Source organism: Mytilus galloprovincialis, chromosome 9, assembly GCF_965363235.1.
Source record: "Mytilus galloprovincialis chromosome 9, xbMytGall1.hap1.1, whole genome shotgun sequence".
NCBI lineage: Eukaryota > Metazoa > Mollusca > Bivalvia > Mytilida > Mytilidae > Mytilus > Mytilus galloprovincialis.
The window spans coordinates 90,606,683-90,632,952 of record NC_134846.1 but is presented as its reverse complement, the minus strand read 5'-3'; the positions used below and the strand labels follow the sequence as shown (position 1 = coordinate 90,632,952).

The 26,270-nt window shown below is 31.8% G+C and overlaps 2 long non-coding RNA genes across 2 annotated transcripts; one reads left to right on the top strand and one right to left on the bottom strand.

The window, feature by feature from the left end:
- The first annotated feature begins 907 nt into the window (after positions 1-907).
- LOC143046328 (uncharacterized) lies at positions 908-8,705 on the top strand. Its single transcript, XR_012969128.1, has 4 exons — positions 908-978; positions 5,933-6,276; positions 7,195-7,416; positions 8,566-8,705. It is a non-coding gene; the product is annotated as an uncharacterized LOC143046328 (long non-coding RNA).
- A 10,893-nt stretch (positions 8,706-19,598) lies between these two features.
- LOC143046327 (uncharacterized) lies at positions 19,599-23,362 on the bottom strand. The gene is made up of 3 exons (XR_012969126.1): positions 22,982-23,362; positions 21,718-21,915; positions 19,599-20,054 (listed from the first exon to the last, which is right to left on the bottom strand). It is a non-coding gene; the product is annotated as an uncharacterized LOC143046327 (long non-coding RNA).
- Between the last annotated feature and the right edge of the window lie 2,908 nt (positions 23,363-26,270).

The following is a 26,270-nucleotide window of genomic DNA, read 5'->3' as shown; positions in this document are numbered from 1 at the left end:
TTATATTAGTCCGAGATTGCTCTAACGCGCAATGGTTGTTTTGTTAGACAAGCTGAGGTCGTGTGACATCAGACACCTTTTAATATTTAAAAGTAAAGTAACAAAAATACCGAACTCCTAGCAAAATTCAAAAATCTGTAATCAAATGGCAAAATCAAAAGCTCAAACACATCAAACAAATTGATAGCAGCTGCCATATTCCTGACTTGGTACAGACATTTTCTTATGTAGAAAATGGTGGATTCAACCTGGTTGCATAGCAAGCTAAACCTTTCACTTGTATGACAGTCGCATTAAATTCCGATGTGTTAAACAAAACAAACAGACATAATAGGTTAAAAATGTCGAAATAGGGGTACAGCAGTCAACATTGTGTTAAAGTCTAAATCAAAATAAAAACATAAAATATGTAACAAAGAAACACAGAAATGCAAATAGACCTAGCACAATAGCAAATTTGTAAGACAGGAATACAAAAATGTACCATAACATAATGCCGATATGTACAGAGCCACGACATATATATGTAACAGAGAAACCCAAAACGGCATTTAAACAAAGCACATTAACAAACATGTGTGCGGCAAAACGGCCGTTGGACGGCAGCACAACCTCGGACAAGTGTTGTATTTGAATGTCATGTGAAATACTATATGTTGTAAAGATTATATTTGTTATATGTGTATGCCCCTGCTTAAAATACTACAAATGTTCATCTATTATATTGAATGAAGTCATTTCAATAGATTTTAATTAATTTACAACCACTTAAAACAGACTCATTGCCCGAGAATATATGATGGAAAAACCAACTAAGATTATATATGTATCTAATGGAAAGTACTTTTTAACAAAATCGCCTATCTCAAAATAAACATATATTTATAAGCATTGGGAATCACCAGTCTATATATAGTTATACACAACAAGGAAAAGTGTAATTTCAAGAAGGGTACTACGCACGTCGGTATACTGTAGGTAAGTTAAGATATTGTCAGTTTCTTAGAGAGAGCCGTGGTGTAGTGGTTAGTGCATCGGACTACTAACACAAAGGTTCCTGGTTCGATTCCCAATTGGGATGAAAATTTCAGGAACTGAATTTTCGGCTCTCCCTTGACACCATTTGCGAGTATGGTCTCGAGGAAACGATGATAGTCCGTCGGAAGGGGACGATAAATGGCTGACCCGTGTCAAGAGAGAGCCATATCTCTTGCACGTTAAAGACACCCTTGTAGATTTCGAAAAAGAGCAGGCTAATGCCGCTACAAGGCAGCACTCGCACCCGCAAAGTGGAAAGGGATTAATATAAGTTGCAAAACTTGTTTCCCAATCCACTATAAATAAATATGTTTAAACTAAACTAAATTAAACTAAATATTGTCAGTAAATATATGCATTTTCACATAAAAAAAAAAAAGAAATTTCTCAACTATTAGAAAGGGAGAGTTACAATGGTTAAAATGTTTTACCAGGGTATGCGTTTGATCTATTATTGCAAGTCTGTTGCATTTCCAGCTTTTGATTTTGTAATTTTATAAGGTACTTTCTGTTTTGAATTTTCCATGGTGTGTGATATTTTTTTTTTCTCACTTTTTTTCAACTACACTCCCAACAGATTGAGTTACGATTCTATCTCATTTCTCGTAAAGGACCAAACATACACTTATGTCGAATATTCCTATGAAACAAACCGATTAATGAAAGTCAATCTAACATTGTATACATTGTCGGTTAAAACTGATATTTTCTCAGATATTTTCTTCATGATATGTCCAGCAATAGTACACTTATGTAATTTATATACATTCGAATAAGTATTAACGAACAAAATAAAAAAAAATGGTTTACCAATACATACGAAATTCAAATTCAACTTTTTTTGGGTATGACTACCTAAGATAGGATTAACACCATGGTATGACAATGTTTACAAAAAATACATTTATATTATATAAGTATTTCATATATTAAGATATTTTGAAGGAGATAATATATGTGGATGGCTTTTCTTACGTGAACTCGTCCACTTATTTAGACAATTTCTTACAAATACAAATTGGTAAACAAGGTGATATAATTATTTAGTATATAATTTAAGTAATATGCATTTTGTTTTTAACTGTAGCCAGATAAGATAACTGTTTACATATGATTCCAATGTGATACATGTAAATAAACAAAGTGCATGTCATATATTGATTTTAGGAAAGGTCGGGAGTATGTCAATAAAACAGCAACACAAAAGAATAAAAGGTCAACATCAAGTTTGTTTAACAGATTAAACAACAGGTGTCTACCAAATTACATAACCGATTTAAAAAAATTAGAATGACATCGAATTTAACAGAATATCAAAGATTTTGCGCAAACACAAAATCTTTCAACCAACAAGAACATGGAATATAAAATATGTTGTAGTTTCGTTTTTTTGCGTACACAAATCTAAGCTTGAGTCTATGATCAGTTTATTTTCAATCTTATAATCGATGCCACTGCTAGTGGAGGTTTCATCCCCGAGGGTATCACCAACTCAGTAGTCAGCAGGACTGTGTTGACTTGAAATATTATTTATATGATCATAAATTGAAATCAACTGATAACAAAACTATGAATTTTCGAATTACTAAAGAGAGACTACCTCAGGTATTACCTTACCTTATAAGGTAAAACTTTTCGGAATTTTGGGTCGTCAATACTCTTCAACTTCGTAATTTAATTGGCCTTTTAATCTGTTTTTTTTTTAGCGTAACTAATGAATCTTTTGTAAAGGAGATGCCCGTCTGATGTACATAAACGAGCGTCTGGCGTACAAAATTATAAACCTGATATATTTGATGAGTTCTCCCAAACCTTTAAAAAGGGGGAGGGCAAAATTGAGTTGGTAAAAAAGTTCAAATATTGATTGTTTATCTTTTAATCGATATAAATCTCTGGCAATATTAAAAAAAATTAAAAATTTTCTGGGTGTTTTTTTTTTCTCTCTTTCTTTTCCGCATAACTAGTAAGGCAATGAAGTTATGTGTTTGCTTGTACCGGTTAATAAGTTAAATAAAATTTTGGAGGATTGCAACACAATTTCATATAGCAGTCCTAAGTATGAAATTGTTCAAATTATTATGGCATATTGTTATTCTAAATTATTTCCCAAAATTGATCGCCCTGAAGATCATAAAAAACATTTTATTAAAATTAAGTATGTCAATAAAGGCTACTAGTAATCTACCCGGAAATTTGTGTTTAATTATAGTCAATTATGTAAAGATGTTAATATCAGTGAAAATACACCTACTTCATGTAATTGCAGTAATTCCGAATATATTTATGGACCCATTTCCCATGTTATAACAGGAGATCTTAACATCGTTCAAGACCGAGAGTTAAAATCATTCCTCAGTAAAGGACCTAAATATCGTCCCCCGTCAATTATCAATTGGAGTGAGTGTCGTAATATCATCCACGACTCACTCCATACTTACTGTATGAAATGGACAAAACGGGAAAAAGCTGACAAAAAATCTTTGGACTCTTTTTTTAATTCAGTAATGAAGATAGTTGATATACGTATTCAACATTTTAAAGAACATTTTACTATTAACAATAACCACAATAAACCTATTTCTCGTATCAAACATAAACTAAAAGAACTAGCCAAGATATTTGTTTTTGTCCCGGCCGATAAAGCTGCTAATAATATTATTATTGTTTGACGTAAATTTTACATTGAGGTTCTGAAAAAGGAAATCACCAATTCACCAACATTCCAACTGACTCCATTTTCAGAAAACGAAATCTGTAACAAACAAACTTTTAGCCAACGCTTTACAAGCAGAGCCAAATACAATGAAAGTCCAAACTATGTATTGGCTTCCGAAGCTACACAAAACCCCTTACAAATATAGATTTATTTTGTCTTCAAGCCATTTTTCAACTACTAAATTGTCTATTCTTCTTACCAGCACACTTGGTACAATTAAAAACCTGATAATAAATTGTTCAAATAAGGCCTTCGAAAATAGTGGAATAAATTACTTTTGGAGTGTCAAGAACTCGTTGGAAGTACTTGATAAATTGCATGCATATATTGGTGATTTTGAATCTGTTCAAAGTTTTGATTTTTCTACCCTGTATACCACATTGCCTCACATTCTCATTAAGAAAAAATTCACACACCTAATTAAATGGGCATTCAAAAAATCAGAATGTGAATATATATGTTCAAACTCTTTTAGGTCATTTTTTAGTAGCAATGAACAAAAAAACTATGTTAATTGGACATGCTTTGATACTATATATGCCCTTGAATTTTTACTAGATAACATTTTTGTTCGCTTTGGAGATTCCGTAAACTGTGCACCATTTATTGCGGACCTGTTTTTGTATTGTTATGAGTTACAATTTATGACAAAAATAAGCAAAGACCCATCGAAACAACATCTGATAAACAAATTTAATAATACTTTTAGATATTTGGATGATATTTTGGCTCTCAATAATGACGACTTCAGTATGTATATTAATGAAATTTATCCTGTTGAACTTACTTTAGATAAAGCTAATACTAACAATGACCACTGCCCTTTTCTCGATCTTGATATCTATATCACTAATGGAAAGCTGAATACTAAAATTTATGATACTAGTAAAAGGGATGATTTTTCATTTCCTATCGTTAATTATCCGTTTTTAGATGGTGACGTTCCCTTGTCACCATCTTACGGTGTTAATATATCTCAACTTGTACGATTCGCTAGTGTATGTTAAAATGTTTTAGATTTTAACGAGAGAAATTTATGTAATACTGAAAAATTATTACACCAGGGTTTTCGATATCACAAACTAGTCAAAACATTTACTAAATTTTATCATCGGTATAAAGACATCATTCGTAGAAATAACATGCAGACTTCTAATACGTTCAGGTATTTCACATCCAATTTTTTATGGAAATATTCTTTATAAAGCACAAAGGTGTCAGTATTCACCTAAGAAACTTACAAAACCTTTGAATAGACTTATTAAGAAGGGATATAATTACGATACTGTTGTCAAGTCATTAAAAATTGCATATTTTGGCGTTAATATTGAGTCACTGATAAGGTCTTTGCATCGGAACTAAACACATGTATTCTAAAAACAGTTGTTGACATGACACGGGTTATGTTCTTCTCATATATGTTATGATGGTATGATACTAAACCCCTAACGGGAAGGATTGTGCCTGATGTTCATATGATGAAATCATAATCTTTCAGTCAGTTTAATTGAAGTCTGGAGCTGGCATGTCAGTTAACTGCTAGTAGTCTGTTGTTATTTATGTATTATTGTCATTTTGTTTATTTTCTTTGGTTACATCTTCTGACATCAGACTCGGACTTCTCTTGAACTGCATTTTAATGTGCGTATTGTTATGCGTTTACTTTTCTACATTGGTTAGAGGTATAGGGGGAGGGTTGAAATCTCACAAACATGTTTAACCCCGCCGCATTTTTGCGCCTGTCCCAAGTCAGGAGCCTCTGGCCTTTGTTAGTCTTGTATTATTTTAATTTTAGTTTCTTGTGTACAATTTGGAAATTAGTATGGCATTCATTATCACTGGACTAGTATATATTTGTTTAGGGGCCAGCTGAAGGACGCCTCCGGGTGCGGGAATTTCTCGCTACATTGAAGACCTGTTGGTGACCCTCTGCTGTTGTTTTTTATTTGGTCGGGTTGTTGTCTCTTTGACACATTCCCCATTTCCATTCTCAATTTTATTTGTGTTAAAAAAGTGCACATGAACTACACAGTAATAATAAATTGTAAATTTTCTAAAACAAAAATCGATTGTTAAGAATATTCATGCAAACTTGCAGGTAGGTAAAACTGTATCGAGTGGTTAGTAAGGAAGTGTTAATTCATCAAATGAACAGTTTGTGTTTGTTTAATTTCAAAGGTATTGAAATAATGGCGACATCCTCAGACAATACTGCATCGGATGCTATTTCGAGACCACTTGTTGTAGTTGCATTAGATTTTGGAACGACGTATTCCGGGATTGCGTTTTCTTTTATTGATAGACCGAATGAAATACTAGCAAAACTATGGAATAGTCATAAAAACAACCTGGTATCCGTAAAAACACCAACATGTTTGCTGATAAATAAGACACAAAAAGACGATTACAGGTTTGGTTACGAAGCTGAAGATGATTACGCAGATATGTTAACAGAGGATACAGGGGAAGCTGACAATTATCACTTCTTTGACAAATTTAAAATGGAACTTCATGTACAAAAGGTACTTGTTTAAAAGAGGGACAGTCACACTCATAGATCGAAAATAAACTGGAAACGCCATGGCTAAAAATGAAAAAGACAAACAAATAGTAGTACGCATGACGCAGCTTAGGAAACTAAGGACTAAGCAACACGAACCTACCAAAAACTTGGGTTGATATAAGGTGCTCCGAAAGGGTATACAGATCCTGCTCCAAATGTGGTACCCGTCGTCTTTATCATGTTATTACAAACCCGGTAAGTAGTCTGATTCGGTTCGTCGAATTCATAAAAAAGGAAGGGGGTTGTGGTTACGCATAAGGAACATATCCAGTATTAGCTGTGGAACTCTATTCCATAACGGTAACCAACTCGCGATGGCGTCCGTAAAATTTACGAAGGGATGATTTCAACTTCACCATGTGGAACTCTTGGTTTAATATCTTCTTTGTGAGCAGTAAACCTTTTTCAAAGAAATTATGATAGGAAATACAAGCCCGGGAATATCGTATCAAATCTTTTTATCTAATAAGCTGATATCTGTTCACTCATTATTTTCTGTATGTGAATTATAGTTTTTATTAGTTTCCATGATCGAAGGAACCAACCCCATTTACTCAGCAATGGTAATGAAAAGTGTTATGAACAATAATTTGTAGTAGGGGTGCCCAGTTATAACTATCTATTCGTGTCAAGGGGTTGCATCCACAGTTATATTACAAAAAAATGTGATTTCATCCACTTTTAAAATCGTAACCTGACACAATAACGAGGGAAATCGAACATTAGGTGTTTTATGATTTTATTAACATAGAATATATGCAGACACAATGTATCAACTATATCATGCCAACAACAAAGTCGTAACTACTTGATAGATTGCCAGTATTCTTCGCCCGAAGCATTATTTATGCAACATATATTTAACTTGTTTTTATAGGAGGTTTCAGAGCAAATGCTGTTATACGATGTTAAAGGTCAATCGCAACCAGCGGTAGAAGTGTTTTCGACAGCCATAAAGGCACTTATAGAACATCTGTGGACTGATAATATGGAGAGGAATATGAGGGACATCAAAATGCAAGATATAAAATGGGTATTAACTATTCCAGCAATCTGGAATGCAAAATCAAAGCTCTTTATGAGACGATGCGCAGAGATGGTAAGAAAACGAAAAAAAAAAACATAATAACATTCAAGGGTTATTAACGCATGAACGTCCATGTAAACTGTAAACTGTATAGGGTATACTTGATAATTATTATCAATAACATATTTGGCAACGCACCAGTTTACTTATCATACTAAATGGGATGTAAACTGTTTCATTATACTAGATATTATCGAGATATCATCAACATGATAAAAAAAAATTACGTTTGATAGTTTATAAACAAAAATGAGTTAACTGGATTTATCACATTATAACAGTTTAGGACCAACTCCAATCTTTCAAAAAAAAAATATTATTTCTTTTTATATCTTAACATATAAATTTAAAACCTGGATGTTGTGAACAGTTTTAAACAAAATTAAGAAATTCAGCCGATTAATTCTTTTCCAATACTGTTGTTTTTTTATTTTATTAACTTGTGTTTCGTTTGATTTCAGTATTTATCTAACATCAATTTTAAACTTAACGATATGTTGTGCTTAATTCGTCATTTACCAAACAACACTTTTAAACAACTGAACTGAGTTCTTCGTTGGTCAAATTTCAATTATAACGTCAAATAGTCTTGCTTTCCTCTGATACCCCTATCGTGACGTCACGAACAAAGATAACAATACCTGATGACATTACACAGAACGAACACATCTTTTTGTAGAGTATTTGTAAAAAGGATTAACTTTGTCTGCATATAGTCTACAAATAATGTGAAAAACAGATTCTACCACCAAATATCGTGCACCACAATATTTTCCCACTATCGGAGTAAAACTTCAAATATTTAAAACGCTCGGCAAGCCTCAAGGCATTACATTTAAAAAATTTAAATGTCTCGAGTGGATAAATATTGTATGACACTCGATCGTTTCTAGAATTCATATATCGGGTTGAAAATTCTACGAGACCCAGCAAAAACAATCAATGAACCTCAATGCGTCGGTATAGATTCGTTCCATGTATCGAGGAAGCTTCACCAAAAACGTAAAAGTTAACCACTCGGCTGAACTTTGTATAAAAGAGCCTATTTTTGGAAAAATAACTATTTTCCTATGACATATTTGTTTGTTGAATCAATCGAAGATGCAACTTAGAGAGCTATGTAATTGAGTTACGTGATATGAACACTTAGTCGTTTTTTAGGCTGGTATACAGAGTAAAAGGCTATGTATAGCCTTAGAACCTGAAGCAGCAGCGCTATATTGTCAGCATAAACAACGCATGATTGACGAGTATGCAGAAAAAAACATTGCAAGGATTGGACAAGGAGCAAACTATTTATTGATCGAGAATTTATGCAAATGATAGAAACTATCGTTGGAGAAAATGTGATGAAGGGACTTAAAAAGGAATATGCATTGGATCATTTAGAATTCATACGGAAGCTTGAAATATTGAAAAGGGGTGTTGGTAAGAGGGAAAAGCCAACAATTAATATGTCTATACCCATAACGGCATTAAATGATCTCTGTAAAAAGTTTGGCAAAGGATCATTTTCTGCAGCTGTTAGTCAATCAGATTATAAAAACTATTTGGAAGTTAAAAGAAATATATTACAGGTCCACATGACACTTGCAAAAGAGAAATATAAAAGCGTAACTGACAAAATAGTGAAAGAAATTGAAAATGTACTCACACGTGTTGAAGGGTCAACGATTGATACGTTTTATGTTGTTGGCGGATGTGCGGAATCGAGTATAATACAAGAGGCCATAAAGGATTCTTTTAAGGACAAACGTATAGTTACGCCCGACTAACCGACCCTCGCAGTTTTAAAAGGCGCTGTTTTATTTGGTCACACACCAGACTCTGTTACATCAAGAGTAACAAGGTTTGCATATGGATGACGTATTCGTCCTATCTTTAACGAGTTGGAACATGATATCAATCGAAAAGTAGAAAGCGATGGAGAGAATCGTTGTATAAATGTATTTGATCTCTTAATGAGAAAGAATACACACTGTGCAGTGGGAAGCAAACACTCAATAGAATATCACACGTATGAGAGAAACCAGGCTAAGGTAACGGTCGCTGTCTACGTGTCGGAAAATGATGATACTAAGTATATTGACGAGGAAGGTTGCAAGAAACTTGGGGAGCTTGTAGTAGATATACCAAACCCAACAAATGAAAGACGATATGTTTATGTAAATTTTCAGTTTGGTGGAACGGAACTTGTTGTCACAGCTACTGTGAAAGGAGAAATGACGCCTTGTACTGCACGATTTGAATTGATATGACTAGCTAGTAATTAGAAACCTTGTTTGAAAGTAAGAATGCAGCCAAGCAGTGATACCGATTCCATATGCCAGTCATTCTGTTCAAAAATGATATGAACTTGACTCCCAGAAGAGGTTAATTTTAGAAAACATGATACAATCAAATCAAATCAAATCAAATCATTTTATTGATGCAAAATCCAAATATTGGATTGTTACCACGACAAACATGACAATCATTACAAACATACAATATTAAAATTTAAGCAACTATAATTAGATGTTTTAGAGGAGGTGATACTTTTGCAAAGTACAATCACAAAAATTTATAATGCAATAGTTATAAAATATATCATAACAAATACTATAAAAAAGATATAAAATAGTCATAACTTTGTTACATCGACTAGTTTTTCTTATCAGCTAGGCTATTTCTTACATGCTTAAAACGTATAAATCATTAACTCCCTTTACAATAATTTTAGTTTCGTCATTCTCATTAAATGTAAACATAAATGCAAATTTTCCCCATCAGACATTTTGGTGAAATCTTTACCTTTACTCTCTACTTCCTGAAACAAATTTTGCCTACATTTTTCAAAAAATTGACATTTTAAAGCAAAATGAGATTCATCTCGTACCTCTTTTTTATAGAGAGGACACAATCTTTTTTCCAAAGTTAATTTACGGTGTCTACCCTGCTCAATGTGGTTTTTTTTCAATGTTCAGATAACTATTATTTATTCTTATTTTTTTATAAAATTTGATATCATGTATTTATCTAAATCTATTAATAAAAAAAATTCTAGTTTGTATACTTTTAAGCTAACCTGGATTGAAGGGCCAAGTGAGCTATTCTTATCACTTTGCGTCCGTCGTCCGTCGACCGTCGTCGTCGTCGACGTTGTTCGTCGTCGTTAACTTTTACAAAATTCTTCTCCTCTGAAACTACTGAGCCAAATCAAACCAAACTTGGCCACAAGCATCATTGGAGTATCTAGTTTAAAAACTGTGTCCGATGATCAGGCCGTCCAACCAAGATGGCCGCCATGGCTAAAAATAGAACATAGGTGTAAAATATAGATTATGGCTTATATTTCTGAAACCAAAGCATTTAGAGCAAATATGACACGAAGTAAAAATTGTTTATCAGGTCAATATCTATCTGCCCTAAAGGTGTCAGACCACCAATTAAAAATCCCTATCTGTTCAACCAAATTTTGCAATTTTCACAGCTTTCTAAATATTTTACCTTAAGTTTAACTTCAAGGAAACCAGGTATATCCTGAATTGTACATGTATCACCTTCCTACATGCTAATTTTCAACCAATGTTTAAAGTCTTGTAACAAATTTCTGATTTTGAAAAGACAGGTACTACCAAAATAACTCCCGGTTTTCTGGAAATCTTAAATTAGTGTACTATGTAGCGCATTAATCCTGAATTTTTAATGCAAACTCATAGACAAGTGAATTTTGGCTCAAAATGGTCTAAATATATTTCCCTTTCACCAAAAGTTTCATTTCTGCAAATTTGTTGGTTAATTTAAGTAAACAATGACATCAAAAGCACTATTTTGTGTCAAAGTAGGACTACTTTTACATACGTTCTAAATTGGAGGGAGTAATTGGTGGTCTGACACCTAAAGAGCCAAAAAAGTTGCTCAGAAATCTTCGCTTTGATTTATTCTTAATCCTTAGTCAATTTGAAGTCAGAAACATCCTATCTGAGCATAATGTGACTTATATTACAAATTTCACAGCTCAATTTAAACTGACTGTAATGTATGACTTTGATAGAAAATACTTGAAAATTTCATTTTGGACTACAGGAACATAAACTTTCAATATCAAGATCAGTTTTGTTGATTTTTTTCTTGTTTGTTTTACTTCTTAAAAGACTTTCCACAATTTTTACAATGGGTTAAGTAAACAATTCAAGGTATTGAAGAGTCAAGGAATATTCACCCCCCTTTTTTACACCTGGTGTAAGTAATGGGGCTATTAAATGATCAAAAGTGCAGTCATGGTCATTTAACTGTTTTTATTTTCTATCAGTTGATACAACTTAAGGCATAAAACTTTCATTTGAGATAATAAATGGGATTTTTGTGAGTTTTTGCAATGTTTACATCAGGCTATGTTATCTGCCAAATACATGCTATGACGCAATGATATAAGGGATAAAAATCAAATAATTTCATTAAATCTTGATGACAAGAACTTTTTTTGGTGGTAAAATAACCATGTTTTAATGTTAATACCACAGAAACAACTTGCTGTGCATTTATAGGAATTTGGGACATTTTTTTATGTGAAAGCATATTGTCAGGGTGGGAAAAGCTAAAAATAGCACAAATTCAGGTCTAAGGCTCTAAATTTGCAATATGTGACTTTTTGCCCCCAAAAAGATTGAAATGTGACTACTATCACTTCATATGATCAGTTAAGTAAAAAAAATCAATTGTTTTCTGAATTTGGGGTTTCACCGCATTTCCCTTAAAGGTGTCAGACCACCAATTAAAAATCCCTATCTGTTCAACCAAATTTTGCAATTTTCACAGCTTTCTAAATATTTTACCTTAAGTTTAACTTCAAGGAAACCAGGTATATCCTGAATTGTACATGTATCACCTTCCTACATGCTAATTTTCAACCAATGTTTAAAGTCTTGTAACAAATTTCTGATTTTGAAAAGACAGGTACTACCAAAATAACTCCCGGTTTTCTGGAAATCTTAAATTAGTGTACTATGTAGCGCATTAATCCTGAATTTTTAATGCAAACTCATAGACAAGTGAATTTTGGCTCAAAATGGTCTAAATATATTTCCCTTTCACCAAAAGTTTCATTTCTGCAAATTTGTTGGTTAATTTAAGTAAACAATGACATCAAAAGCACTATTTTGTGTCAAAGTAGGACTACTTTTACATACGTTCTAAATTGGAGGGAGTAATTGGTGGTCTGACACCTAAAAGAACCCGTTGTTGGGTTGCTGCCCCTAAATTGTAATTTTAAGGAAATTTTGCCGTTTTTGGTTATTATCTTGAATATCATTATATATAGATAGAGATAAACTGTAAACATCAATAAGTAAAGATCTACAAATAAGTCAAACATGACCATAATGGTCAAGTGACCCATCAAGGAGTAATACACCTATCATCTAATCTGAGATAATCCCGCCCATCATTAGCAACATATGGCAACCCAGCATCCTTGGACAAGCATATCTACAAAATGGCGGTTACTACGAAGTTAGATGTGTTGCTACACAATATTAATCTTTATTATTTTAAAGATAAGACATTAACAGGGAGATCAAAAGACCAAGGTTATAATTATTTTACTCTTGGTTACATCCATAGCATAAATGTGTGTGAAATTTATGCAAAGGAAGTGGATATTAAGGCCAAATGTTACCGGTCAATGAGGGAAAATAAAGCTCTAGACAAAGTAAACATTACAGTGATGTAAGATGAGACGATTATATCAGACAGCAAATGCACATGTGTAGCAGGGTAATTAATTAATTAAAATATATATGATTGCATGTGTTGTCATACTCCACATGATCAAATGGTCAGAAAGTTTTAAGATCAGATACATATCAAAGATGTATGGCACAGCATGTAAACTGGTCAATTTACACTCAATGAAACAAGAGATAGACCCCGAAAATAAATCGGATACAAATATTACAGACCCTCTCGGATCTGTAACCACCAAAGATTTCAAGATTTATTGATGACTTGTAGTCTGAATAGCACTGACCCTGTGACTTTAGTGATGAAGATTTCTCTGTTTTTAATTCTGTACAGTCTATAATTGCAAGGCATGTTGGAAACTCTTGTTTGTATTGTTGTGGCATATTCTGTATAATAGTATCTCTGTGAGGCCAGTATGACAAATATCCTAATTTAAGGTACATATAAAGGATAACACTCTTAAATATAACACTAACACTTTTGGGTTTGATGCTGAAGTCCAATTCTCAAACGACACAACACTAAGAATAGCTGGTCAGTGAGGAGCATTGCTTTGACTTCTTTTCTTTTTTCTTTGTAATTTACTGGATTAATTCCTTCTTCTGGAAATAAAAAGTTTACCAACAAAATGAATCTTACATATGCTTATCCAGTGTAATACTCAAAAAGTTTCTGTATGTTTGAATTTGCCACTGTTTCCGCAGAAAACTTTTTATTGTTGACAACTTGGTCTTGTTTCTTTGCTGGCGACCTTTTGCTTTGAAGTTTGAAATCCTGCTCAACACAACTTGCTAACTGCATCTTTAGGTCTTCATTTTGCTTAATGAGTGCATTTGTTTTCTTCTTCCAAATTCTTTATTGATAAATTCTGTGCGATCAAGTCCAAGTTTGTGTAAACTGAAAAAAGAAAATAGAAAAATATGAAAAATTTTGAATCATGAAATTCCTTTTTTTTTAGTTACAGGACTATGAAGAGTCACAATCAGTAGATGTCACAGCTTGTGGAAATACAAAAATTTCCATTCAAGTTACACATATTATAGATGACTTGTATAAATGTTGTAAAGAGTTTATACCAATAGGTATTGAATAAGCCATGAACTTAGAAAATGTTACTGTTCGCCAGTTTGACTTTGTGTCGAGACTTAAATTTTCCTTTATTTGTATTAGTTATTAAATCACTCTATATCATTCAGATCCATCTATCAAATTAGATTTTTATTTTTTATTGAAACAGATAGTAATTAATATGTAAATAATTGTTTACAAATATTAACAAAAATATTACATACCTTTGAACAAACATATGTGTCTCTTGGTTGTTCCATATGCCTTAATCCATCTTAAAGAAGCATCATAATTTGTCTTTGGTTTAGGAAACGGCAGGAAGGAAACATCAATTATCCTCTCTGGATAACTTGTTTAAGAATTACATGTTTCCCATGAGCATTTTTTTTTTACCATTTTTCTCAAAAATAAGTTTAAATCTTCTAATTGACCAAGTGTTTATATCTATAGCTTGTCCGAGGTTATGGCTGACACACGTGTTGTTATCATAATAATGATTCACGTGCATCTTGTAACTGATAAAGTTGGCTGATATATTTATCATAGATAAGAAATGGATTGGTGTATTGCCCTTTATAGTAATTTTTTAACAATTTTTTGTAAATTTTGTTATCTTTTTACAAAAATCTTCTCCTCTGAAGCTTCTTAAACAAACTTTACCAAACTTATTTACAATCATTACTAGGGTATCTAGTTAACAAAATGTGTCCGATGGCCCCGCCCATAAACCACGATGGCCGACATGGCTAAAAATAGTACTTAGGGAAAATGCAGTTTTTGGCTAATATATCTGAAACGAAAGCATTTAGAGAAAATCTGCTGTGGATAAAATTATTCATTAGATCAGGATCTATCTGCCCTGGAATTTTTTATCAATCGGGCAACTTAATGTTGGGATGGTAATTTTAAGAAAATTTTGCAGCTTTTGGTTATTATCTTGAATATTATCATAGATAGAGGTAAACTAAACTGTAAATATCAATAACGTACAGCAAAGTAACAGCTACAAATAAGTCAACTTGACTTAAGGAGTTATTGTCCTTTATAGTCAATTATTCTTTTCACCCGCCTCTTGCTAGAACTAGCTCTTATTTTAATAGTTTCATTCCTTCCACTATAAGACTTTGGAATAGTCTTCCTTTGAGTTTACAAAAATCACCAAGTTTGGGTATATTTAGAAGTGGACTGGACAAGTTTTATAGGACTGATGATATATTTAAACCTTTCAACTATGGGATAAGGAAACTTAATATAAGTCATTGTCAACTCAGAAATAATGCTAGCAGCTTTAAATCTCATCTGTTTAATCAGTTCTTATCCCATAACACTTTTTGCACAAACTGTAACCATCCTGTTGAGGATAACCAACATTTGTTTTATTTGCCCAAAGTGTAATGATGTAAGACAGAGTCCTCTTGATTCCATTTAATCCATTGTTGATAATGTTGACATAAATATTGAATTACTACTTTTTGGAAACAGATTATTTTCATATGATATAAATATTGCTATTTTTAAATCTGTTCAGAAATATGTCAGTGATACTCAACGTTTTGTTTGAAACTTACTTTAATTTTTGTTTCATCTAGTTTTTTTCTTTTTTTTCTGCACTCCAACATTATTTCATTTATTCCACTAAGCAAGCTTAGTGTCTCTTTCAAGCCATAAATATTTTTCTAATGACTTATAAATGATATTTGCATGTTTAAAGGTACTTTAAATAACTGATGATTAATTGCCTATATATTTAAATATACTTTGCATTTAGTAAGTAACACTGTTAACATATATTTGCTCGTGTGTGCTCACAAGTAGCATGCATGTTCCACTATTGTAATTGAATTATACCTTGTACATGTAATATGGAGAGAGCTTTTATAGGCTGTGCCTGTTGCTCAATCCTTTTAATATCTTAATGAATAAAATATGTTTAAAATCAAATCAAAAATAGTCAATTATTAACAATGTTCATAAATTTTAAAATTTAAATTGTTATATTTTAAATTTTTAATAATTTTTACAAAATATTTCCCATCGTCACTTCTGGGCCAATTTCATTGTAGATAGAGATAATTGTTAACAGCAAGATTGTTTAATAAAGTAAGATCTACAAACTCATCACCAACACCAAAACACAATTTTGTCATGAATCCATCTGTGTCCTTTGTTTAATATGCACATAGACCATGGTGAGCGACACAGACTCTTTAGAGCCTCTAGTTTTCTAATTTTCTGTATGTTCTTAGTTTGTTTCTATAAGGGTTGTTTTGGTCGTTAAAATACTGTCTTTCCAAAAATCTGTATATATTTCAGCTAATTATTTACCTACAGCATTATTAAGGCATTTTTTGGAGAAAGTATTTTGATTTTCCCATACATGATTGAACCCTATTTTTGAAAGAACATTTTTTAATTTGACCGCAAAACCATTATTTAAATTTAAACTACATATATAGGCATTTGAAGCATTACTATCTTTTTTTGCATTCATAACCTGGTTCTAGTTAAACCTTAAGTCATCTCCTCAAATTTTCTAATTACAGGAATTTCAAACTTTGTATTAATACCTTAAAAAACTGAACTTGTCAGTTGAACATTTATTTGAGGTCAGTATGTTTTTTGTATAATATGAAATGAATTATTTTAATTAGTTTGTGTAAGAAAATGATTATCTCTCTTTAAACGAAGAAAGATATTGTCATCTGTGTACAAACTTTAGATATAGTTCAGTGTTCAAGGCTCATAAATCAAAGTGATTGTTTTTTATCAACTGGATTTATGGTCCGTTTATTGTTTATAGGCGCTTCATAATTTTATCCTTACAATTATAAATTGATTGCGTGATATGATGTGTCTGTGCCTGAACTGAATACCCACATGTTTTCACAGTCTTAGATCTAAAGATACTTTAACAGTCATATTATTATCTGTAATATTACCGATTTACTTCTATTCCCGATTTTGACATTTTGTCTGACTACTGGTTGGAAAGGCGGGTGATACATACACAGCAAGAGAAGCGGACCCAAAATGTGTGTCTAGATGTTGTATAATGCATGTTGTTTATAAATTTTGTGTACTGTGAAGATCAAATAAGATGTTGTTTCTTACAAAAAAAGTACTATTATTTCATGATTTCGTCGTTTTGGGATTTTTATTTTGATTACAAGCTTTTTATAATCTCTGTTAAAGTTTGTCATGGTTTTTCTAGACTCGGAACGTTTAGAACTTGACATATCACAGTGTCGCTTTTCCAATGATGTATTTGGCTCTTATTTTGCGTAAAATAGATGTCTTAGTTATGAACATCTCACATACTCATTTTTTGTCTATATATGCAATTTCTTTTTTAATGTTGACATATTTGTTTGTTTTTAAAGCGATTAGGATTTTCAAACACAATGCTGACTGCTGTACCCTATTCTTGACATTTGTAACCCCCCCAATTGGCTGTTTTTTTATTTTTAAGCATGCCAGAGGGTTTAGCATGCCAAAAAAAAAACCCAAGTTAAACCCACCATTTTTTCTTTAAAAAATGTTCTGTACCAAGTCAGGAGTATGGCCGTTGTTATATTATAGTTCGTTTCTGTGTGTGTTATATTTCAACGTTCTGTTTCTGTTGTGTCGTTTGTTTCCTCTTATATTTGAGTGTGAATTAGTATTGCTATAAGACGTGTCACGGTACTTTTCTATCCCAAATTCATGTATTTAGTTTTGATGTAATTTGTTTTTCTCATCGGATTTTGTCTAATGCTTAGTTCGTTTCTCTGTGTGTTGCATTTTAATGTTGGGTCGTTGTTCTCGTCTTATATTTAATGCATTTCCCTCAGTTTTAGTTTGTAACCCGGATTTGTTTTTTCTATGGATTTATGAGTTGCAAACAGCGGTATACTACTGTAACCTTTATTTATGCACACATTGTTGTCAATATAATGGAATTTTATACGACTGGCATACGAGTGAGAGGTTGGATCCTACACTCAAAGATATAAAAACCCAAATAAAGTTGCTGAGTACCTCAACAATTAACAAAATGATTATTTAAATGAAAAACAAGAGTCTTTAAAGAGCCTGTCATTCACCTTGCATATTCAACAAATGACACTCTCCAACATCATAGGTGAGAAAAGTATTCAATAATGTTTGTTTTGTTGATCTTGTATTGCTGATCATTTAGTCTGTTTATTTTCTTTCTATTTTTTTTAGTTTTTTGCTCAAAACTCTAACTAGGGTAAGAAAAACTAAATTAGAGCAATTACTTCTTTGAAGAGTGACAGTCTACTAACTATTTCCGCAAAATTTTACTTGGTAATAGTCTAGATCTTGTCTTGATAATCAGTTTTGCTTAATTAAGTTTCTCTCTATCTGTTAAAGTTGTTATCATATAAGACGCAATGCAAAAACGAAAATTGTTAACATAGTTATTAAAAAACTTCGTTATGGATCCATCGAAGGATTTCCACCTTTATGTATTATTTGTAGTTCTTTACGTGCTGATAACATATGCCTGTTTAAGTTTATATTGATCAATAATTTTTAAGATATACGGCAAAATTCAAAAATGTTGAAAAAATATCATAAAAGAGCAATAACTCTTATCAAGAGCCACGTGACTATTTCAACTAAAAGACTTATTTATCGAACATGTCCACCTTATCATTTTTGCATTTTGAAGTTATTACTCTCTATCTGTTTTATTTTTTTTTAAATAGAAAGCCAAAATGAACGAAAATTGGTAAAATGTGACTTTCAAGGACAAAAGCTGACAGTTTTGACCAAAAGTAGAACTCAACACTCTTAACACTTCTGCTCTTGTCAGATCTATGTAAAACGATTTAAAATGATTCATTTTACACCTCTTTGTTCCATTTTTAGCCATGTCGTCCATCTTGGTTGGCGGTTGGGATTATCAAACACATTATTTAAGCTACATACCTTACTGATGATTAGCCCGAAGTTTTGTTATAATTAGCTATGTACTTTTAGCGGAGAATATTTAGTAAAACGACGACAGCGGACGACGACGACGACAACAGACGACGGATGCCAAGTGATGAGAACAGTACACCTGGCCTTGTCAACGCATTAACTGTAAAAAGAACTAATTATAACCAAAAATAAGTACGCAAACAGGAAGACAGTCCTTTTTGTACCAAGTCAGAATATGAAAGTTGTCATCCATTCGTTTGATGTGTTTTGATTTTGCCATTCGATAAGTTTAGAGTTTTCCTCGGAGTTCAGAATTTTTGTGATTTTATTTTTAACTACGATAATTAGGAGATAACTGTATCTCCGCTAACGCGTCGCCAGTTAACTTAATTTGCGATCATCAAATCCCCAGTTGATGCCGTCGGAGCTTAAAATACAATATTGTTATCTCCATTATAATGAAACTGACTGAAAACAACGTTAAAACATGTATTTAAAATTTTTCATATGCCATCTGCGCTTGCGCGTACTTCCCATAGCATCAATTGTCAATTGATACCATGTAAATAAGTGACGTTATCCAATCAAAATCAACGTTACAAAAAATACATATTAGTTGTTCACTTATATACAAATTGTTCACACAAGAAAGTATCTTTTTAAGCTTATCAAACAGTGTTTTTACTATAGTTACTCTGATGTGTTCTTTTCACATACAAATGGCACTTTAAACAAACAAACACGATCAAACCAATTTCCAGATTTTGTTTTGATTATGTAGATGACACAATCTGCATTGGTTAATTTCTTTGTCATGTCATCTGGCTCGCCCCCAGCCCAATGATTATACGACATTACGTGTCGTGTAACCCATTGAAATGTTCCTTCTATTTCTCTGTCACTCGCACCAATCCACCACTGTGAGATACCTAAAGATAGATAAATTGAGAATGTATGTAAAGAATATTACAAATTTATATACAAGTAACCTTGAAACAATGTATTTAGAAGAATGCATTGTAATTGGCTATAAAGGTTCAAAATTGACAAATGAACGCTTTTATATTATTTACTAGTATTTGACTTTATATGAGCGGACAATTGCTAAGAACATTGTCTTGTTTTAATTAAGTAATTTGCCTTGTGTTTAAAAAGTAAAATTACAAAAATACTGAACTTAGAGGAAAATCAATTCGGAAAGTCCATAATCACATGGCAAAATCAAATAATAAAACGCATCAAAAACGAATGGACAAGAACTGTCATATTCCTGACTTGGTAAAAATAAATAAAAATAAAAATAAACAAAAATATACACATACATATGTCTTAAGCCCTTTCAGACCCATACACAAATTTAGTTATGTTTTACATGCGATTTAATTGTTTTCTTCATGCTACATTGTAAGATGATCAGTAACGCTAAAAAGATAATCATTTCAAATTTTCAAGTATAGAAATGCCATATGTTTTATACGTTTTTATGTTTGTTGACTTTTGTTTTGTTGCAATTCAGTTTTTTTGTTGTTCCTTTTTTCCCCTCTTTTCTGATGTGTTTCTCTCGTTGTTAGTTTGTAACCCGGATTTGTATTCGCTCAATATGTTTATGACTTTAAACAGAGGTATATAACTGTTGCCTCTATTTAAACTATGGGAAAAAATAATTAAGCTGGATCGGGACTATTCGACTGCGCATAACTTCACACATGAATTACAATGCACACGAAAAGTGTTTGTCGTAAATTCGATATTACTTTTTTTAAATATTTTGATTCATTAGAAATGTTAAAACATTGTAGTTATGTCACTATAAGAATATTTTATTTATTATTTGTATCTGTTAAAGGCTCAAATGACATTTCACCCATTTTCCCGCCAAAATTGGGGTTTTATGGCAAAATATTTTTTTTCCTTATCGGTTACCTATGTTTTTTATTTGCTCATTCTTTGAAGCTATATTTCAGCTTTTTATTTTACAGTTTTGGATCAAGTGTCATAGAACATTTTTTTGATATTCCGATAAAAATATGACAACACCTCTATTTTCCCTATCATTTCATTGAAAAATGGTCCCTTTTACATACCTGTTAAAAGTAAAATTTTGAGCTTAAGGTGGTACCTAACACTTTCACTAAAATTAATTTGGCTCGTTTAATTTTGATAAAATTTTGACAAAGTATTTACTTTGACCCTTTAACAAAAATATAAAAATTTCAAAAATTTTGAACCAACCGTTTTGTCAGAAAAATTACACTGGTTATATAGCAGTTTGACAAACACCAATTTTGATCTTTCAGAAGCTTATTATTCCCTTTACAACACAACGTAATTAAAACGTTAAGCTGATTTTAAAGAGTTATCTCCCTGTAGTGTTAGGTACCACCTTAAATGGTCCGTGACCCCATTTTTTTTTCGACCAATTTGATTCACTTTAAGTAAAGAATAAAATAACAAAAATACGGCACTTCTGATAGAAACTTCGAATAGGCCCGAGCAACCTTAATTAGTTCAAATGTAGGATAGCATGGCCTATCACAAGTAGAAGGATTCGAACCTCGCTGTCGTTAGAAGGTAAAATAGGTGTATACTTACCATATAATAATCTTACATACGCTAAAAACGATTTATCTTTGGTTTCAGTATTTAAAACAATTAAGCGTCCCCCATCTTTTACACATTGTTTTTGTGCTTCCACCCAAGACCTGGGATTTTTATATAACTTTATACTACTGTTAAATCCATGTATACGACTGTACCCAATCGAACTATTACTTCGACTACCAGGAGGAGCTGAATAAAATATAAAGGAATATTTTATTTATAACAATAATACTCTATTCCAAAAGCAAGTACAGCTTATAGGATAATATTCATTTTTCGACAAATTGGTTATACATGCACCATATCACATAAACAGACATATAATTATAAAATGTTAACTACATTTAAATACATTAAATCACTCTTATACAATAAGATTTTGAGTATGAAATTCATAGAATTGTTAACATTTAGCAGCGTTGTTTCTTAGCTAATTTTAAGTATTTACTAAGATTGTTAAGTTCTTTATTGTTTTGTACAGATAACAATTGTATCAATTTATAAGTAGAGGGGTGTCTCTAGTAATATGGTTTGATATATTTCCCTCTAATATCAGCATATTTATTACATTCCAATAAAAAATAAAATCACAATATATCCATAATCTATCTTTTCTGTCAGTATTATAATATCTTCCTGTCTCTATATTCAAATTATGTGCACAAATACGATATTTACAAATATGAGATTTATATATTTAATACACTTGTTTGTCTAAATAAAATTGTAACGTATGTGTACAAAATATATTCATATAATTGACATTTGTTTGAGACTTTAAAGAAAGCATTCGCTTCCCATATAAATGTTTCAACCATTCTGTCTTTTAATTTTCTCAAACAAAAAATCTACATTATCTACCTTTCTACTTAATAAAATAAAGTTAAAAGTTTACCCCAAAATATCTATTATCTTACAGCACCAATTCTGCTTATCATTAGGTTTTCTATTAGAGCTACTAAACATTTCATCATAACAATTTTTCAATATGCAATTATCAGTAATTAATAATGTTATCAATATGCAATTATCAGTAATTAATAATGTTATCAATATGCAATTATCAGTAATTATTAATGTTGTTTTCCAATATTTAACCATTCTATACTTTCTCTCTATACACATAGATATTTGTATTTTGTTTTTCGCAATTTAATTAGTGAATTCAGAAAGGTTAAAACATTCGTATTCCTGGACAGATTGACCTGGTGATTTACATCAGTAATGCTGATAGTTTATCTCTGTGTGTGCTTACCTGCAAAATTTTCATCTGTAGAAATACGCTGGTCATTAATCCTTGTAGCGAAATAGACTATAACACCAGACAAGACACTTCCAAAACAAAGACCAACAAGAAACCATATAAAATACTGTTTTTTAGAATAATGCTTTCCTTGTGTGGTTGTACTTGGGTTGAATTTCAAGTCATCATAGGTTGATATATCACCATTATTATGATTTAAGGCCTCGTAGAATTTTAGTTTGTTATGTGATTTTTCGTTCGAATGGTTTCCTATTGTTAAATCATTAACTTCTGCTACCGAATTATACGCTTCGTAATCCATTGTTATTGATGAAGAGAAATACCGAAGAATGACCACATATAATGTGTACTGGATAAACCCTCCGGAAGAGATGAACATCAAATTGATGAGTTGTTTGGTCCACTTAGAAATACACTTACTGGGATACTTGATTTGAGTCATATACATGTACTTAAAATGGATCATTGTTTAAGTAAGTAAGTAAGTAATTAATATATTACGGTGTCACAATCTAACATTATACATAATATATTGAACATCAGATAAAATAAGCATAAAAAATATATTAGATTCCTGCCTTAAAAGACATATGAGACACTTTTACCTCATGCTCATTGAATGCATACACAATTTAAAACATTTTTCCAAATTAAAATAAAATAAAATTTTAAAACTAAAAACAATTACTTCTTAGATCAACAATTTTTCACTTAAAAGAACCAAAAAAAGTAGAATTGATTTAAAAATTCAAAATAATATACTAATAAATAAGAATTAAAAATTAAAGTTTTTTAAAAGTTATAAATTTCTCTTTCTCCTCTTAAACATCAAATGGAATGTTTTAGCTAATAGAAAATGAATTTCATCACAGCTCATAATATAATAAATTTCTCTTCTACAATCAAGATAATAAAAACATAGTGTGATAAAATTGGCGAATTTAAAAGTTCCTATCTCAAGTCCGAATAAAAATTACAGTTCATTAAAAAATGGTGTTCAGTTTCAATCGTATTTTCATCACAAAACTGACAAATTCTTTCATTAAAAGGTGTAACTGGCTTGTTGTAACGTCCTATTTCGATGGTGAGTGGTAAGAAGCCACAACGAAAACTTGATAACGTTCTACGGTATTCTCTAAACTTGACAGATTTCACATAACTGTTTGGCTGAAGATAACTTTATTACTGTCTAAACGTCCTAAGTTTATTACCATTTTCACAGTTTCTATCGTTATGCACATCGCATAGCCAATTTTCAGTATCTATAGTGATTAATTTGTTCTTTACAATACTTTGTCGGGTTGTCATATTTTGAGCATTTATCAAATAACTTAAGTCACTTTTTTTAATAAATTTCAGAACACGGGAATGCCACGATGGCTTATTTGATTTTCTCGATTAATGTTTCTTTTTAACGAGGCTATTTCCATATAAATTTGTAAATTTAATAAACAGTCTCAAAACTTCGATATTTTGTTTAGTCTTTACTGTAGACCATCCCATTTCTCTACGCATAGCTAGATTTGAAGAGTTTATGAAAGCACCTAGGTAGTATCGGCAGGCTTTGTTTTGAACAGTTTCTAATTGTTTGTGTTCTGATATGCCCCATATACTCGCTCCATATAATACAAGGCTGGACAAGGCTTTCATATAGTTTAGTAAATATGTCATAGTCCATACCGCCACATGAAATGAGCGTTGTATATAGTGCGGAGAGTGCTCTACTTGCCGACTTTATTATCTATCTCACTGTAAATTTCCAATTTAGATGTTCATAAAGCCGCAATCCTAATTATCGATATTTACTGCAATAATCAATAGTTGTGTCTCTAAAAAGAAAGTCAAAGTTCGATCGAGGGGTTGCGGGACAAGGAAATAATGCATTATTTTTGGTCTTTTCAAAATTTACACTCAATCTCCACTTTGAACACCAATTGTTGACTACATTTAACATCATTTGAAGGGATTCTTCATCTGGTGTTAGCAAAACAATATCATCAGCGTATAACAGGATAGACAAAATGCACGACTCATTGATCGGGATACCAAGATTAAGATTGTTTATTTTATCGACAAGATCGTTTAAATACACTGAGAATAATGAAGGGAATATCTAGAAGCCTAGTTTACACCCATATTAACGCCAAACATATCGGTTATATGACCGTTTACTTTAACAGCATAGCGAATATCTACATACAGCGATTGTAATCTTTGCAGAATATTCCATTTATGCCTATTGACATCAGTTTAAACCACATCATCTCTCTATTTACAGAAACAAAGGCTTTTTTTTTGCATCGATGAAACAAGCAAACGTTGAAAGTCTTTCGATTTTTAGTGAAGCTCGTGTTATTTCTTATTTACTATGAATAACTGTTGATGTAAATGTCTTTTGGTTTAACGAGTCTTTGTTTACTCCTTGTTTTGATTGTTATTGTTTTTCTATTAGTTATAATACTTGTTAGAGAGTATAAATGTTGTTTGATGCAACTACGATCGTTTCTAAAGCCGTTTTGTTCATCGGCTAAGATGGTATTTTCTTCTAACCAGAATGATAAAGGTGTGTTAAGAATATCTGCATATATCTTACAGGGAATTGACATCAGATCTATCCCTCGATGACCCAAAGGGTCACGATAACCTTTATTAAATTTAATAATAGGTAACAGTTTGACTGTCCCTTTGGTATCTTTCGTCCCTCTTTTAATGAGTATGTTGTTCCATGTCGCAGACACAACTCCATTGTCAAATTTATAACAGCCTTTTTAACGTATACATACGGAATATCATTATTTAAAATTTCGGATTCCTTTCCTGAAAGATATGTTATTCCATTTTCTAGTTGCTGTTGGACAGAACATAGAAAGTCTTCGTTATACTACAATCAGTTACATTGGAAAAATGTTCATACGTTTCCATGTATCATATATTGTGTTTAGATCTTTACATAATTACCTTCTGATGTTAATACCTCCATTGGTATGGAAGAACATCTGTCATTAGATATTACCAATTTCCTTACAAAAGTTTCTTGTATTGTTCTCTGTCGAAAGATTAAGAAGCTGTTGTTTTTGGCGCATTTGATAACTTCGTTTTTCCTTCCTTAAAAGTTTATCGAACTTATTACTCGATGTAATAAATTGTTCTCGCACACGTTTCTTTTTGGTACCACATCCTTTCAATTTCAGCCATATTTTTTTGTGTTCGCAAGTTTTATCCCACAGAATTTTCAGATTCTCATTCCAGTATGGTTTGTATCTTGATTTTCCTTTTGACT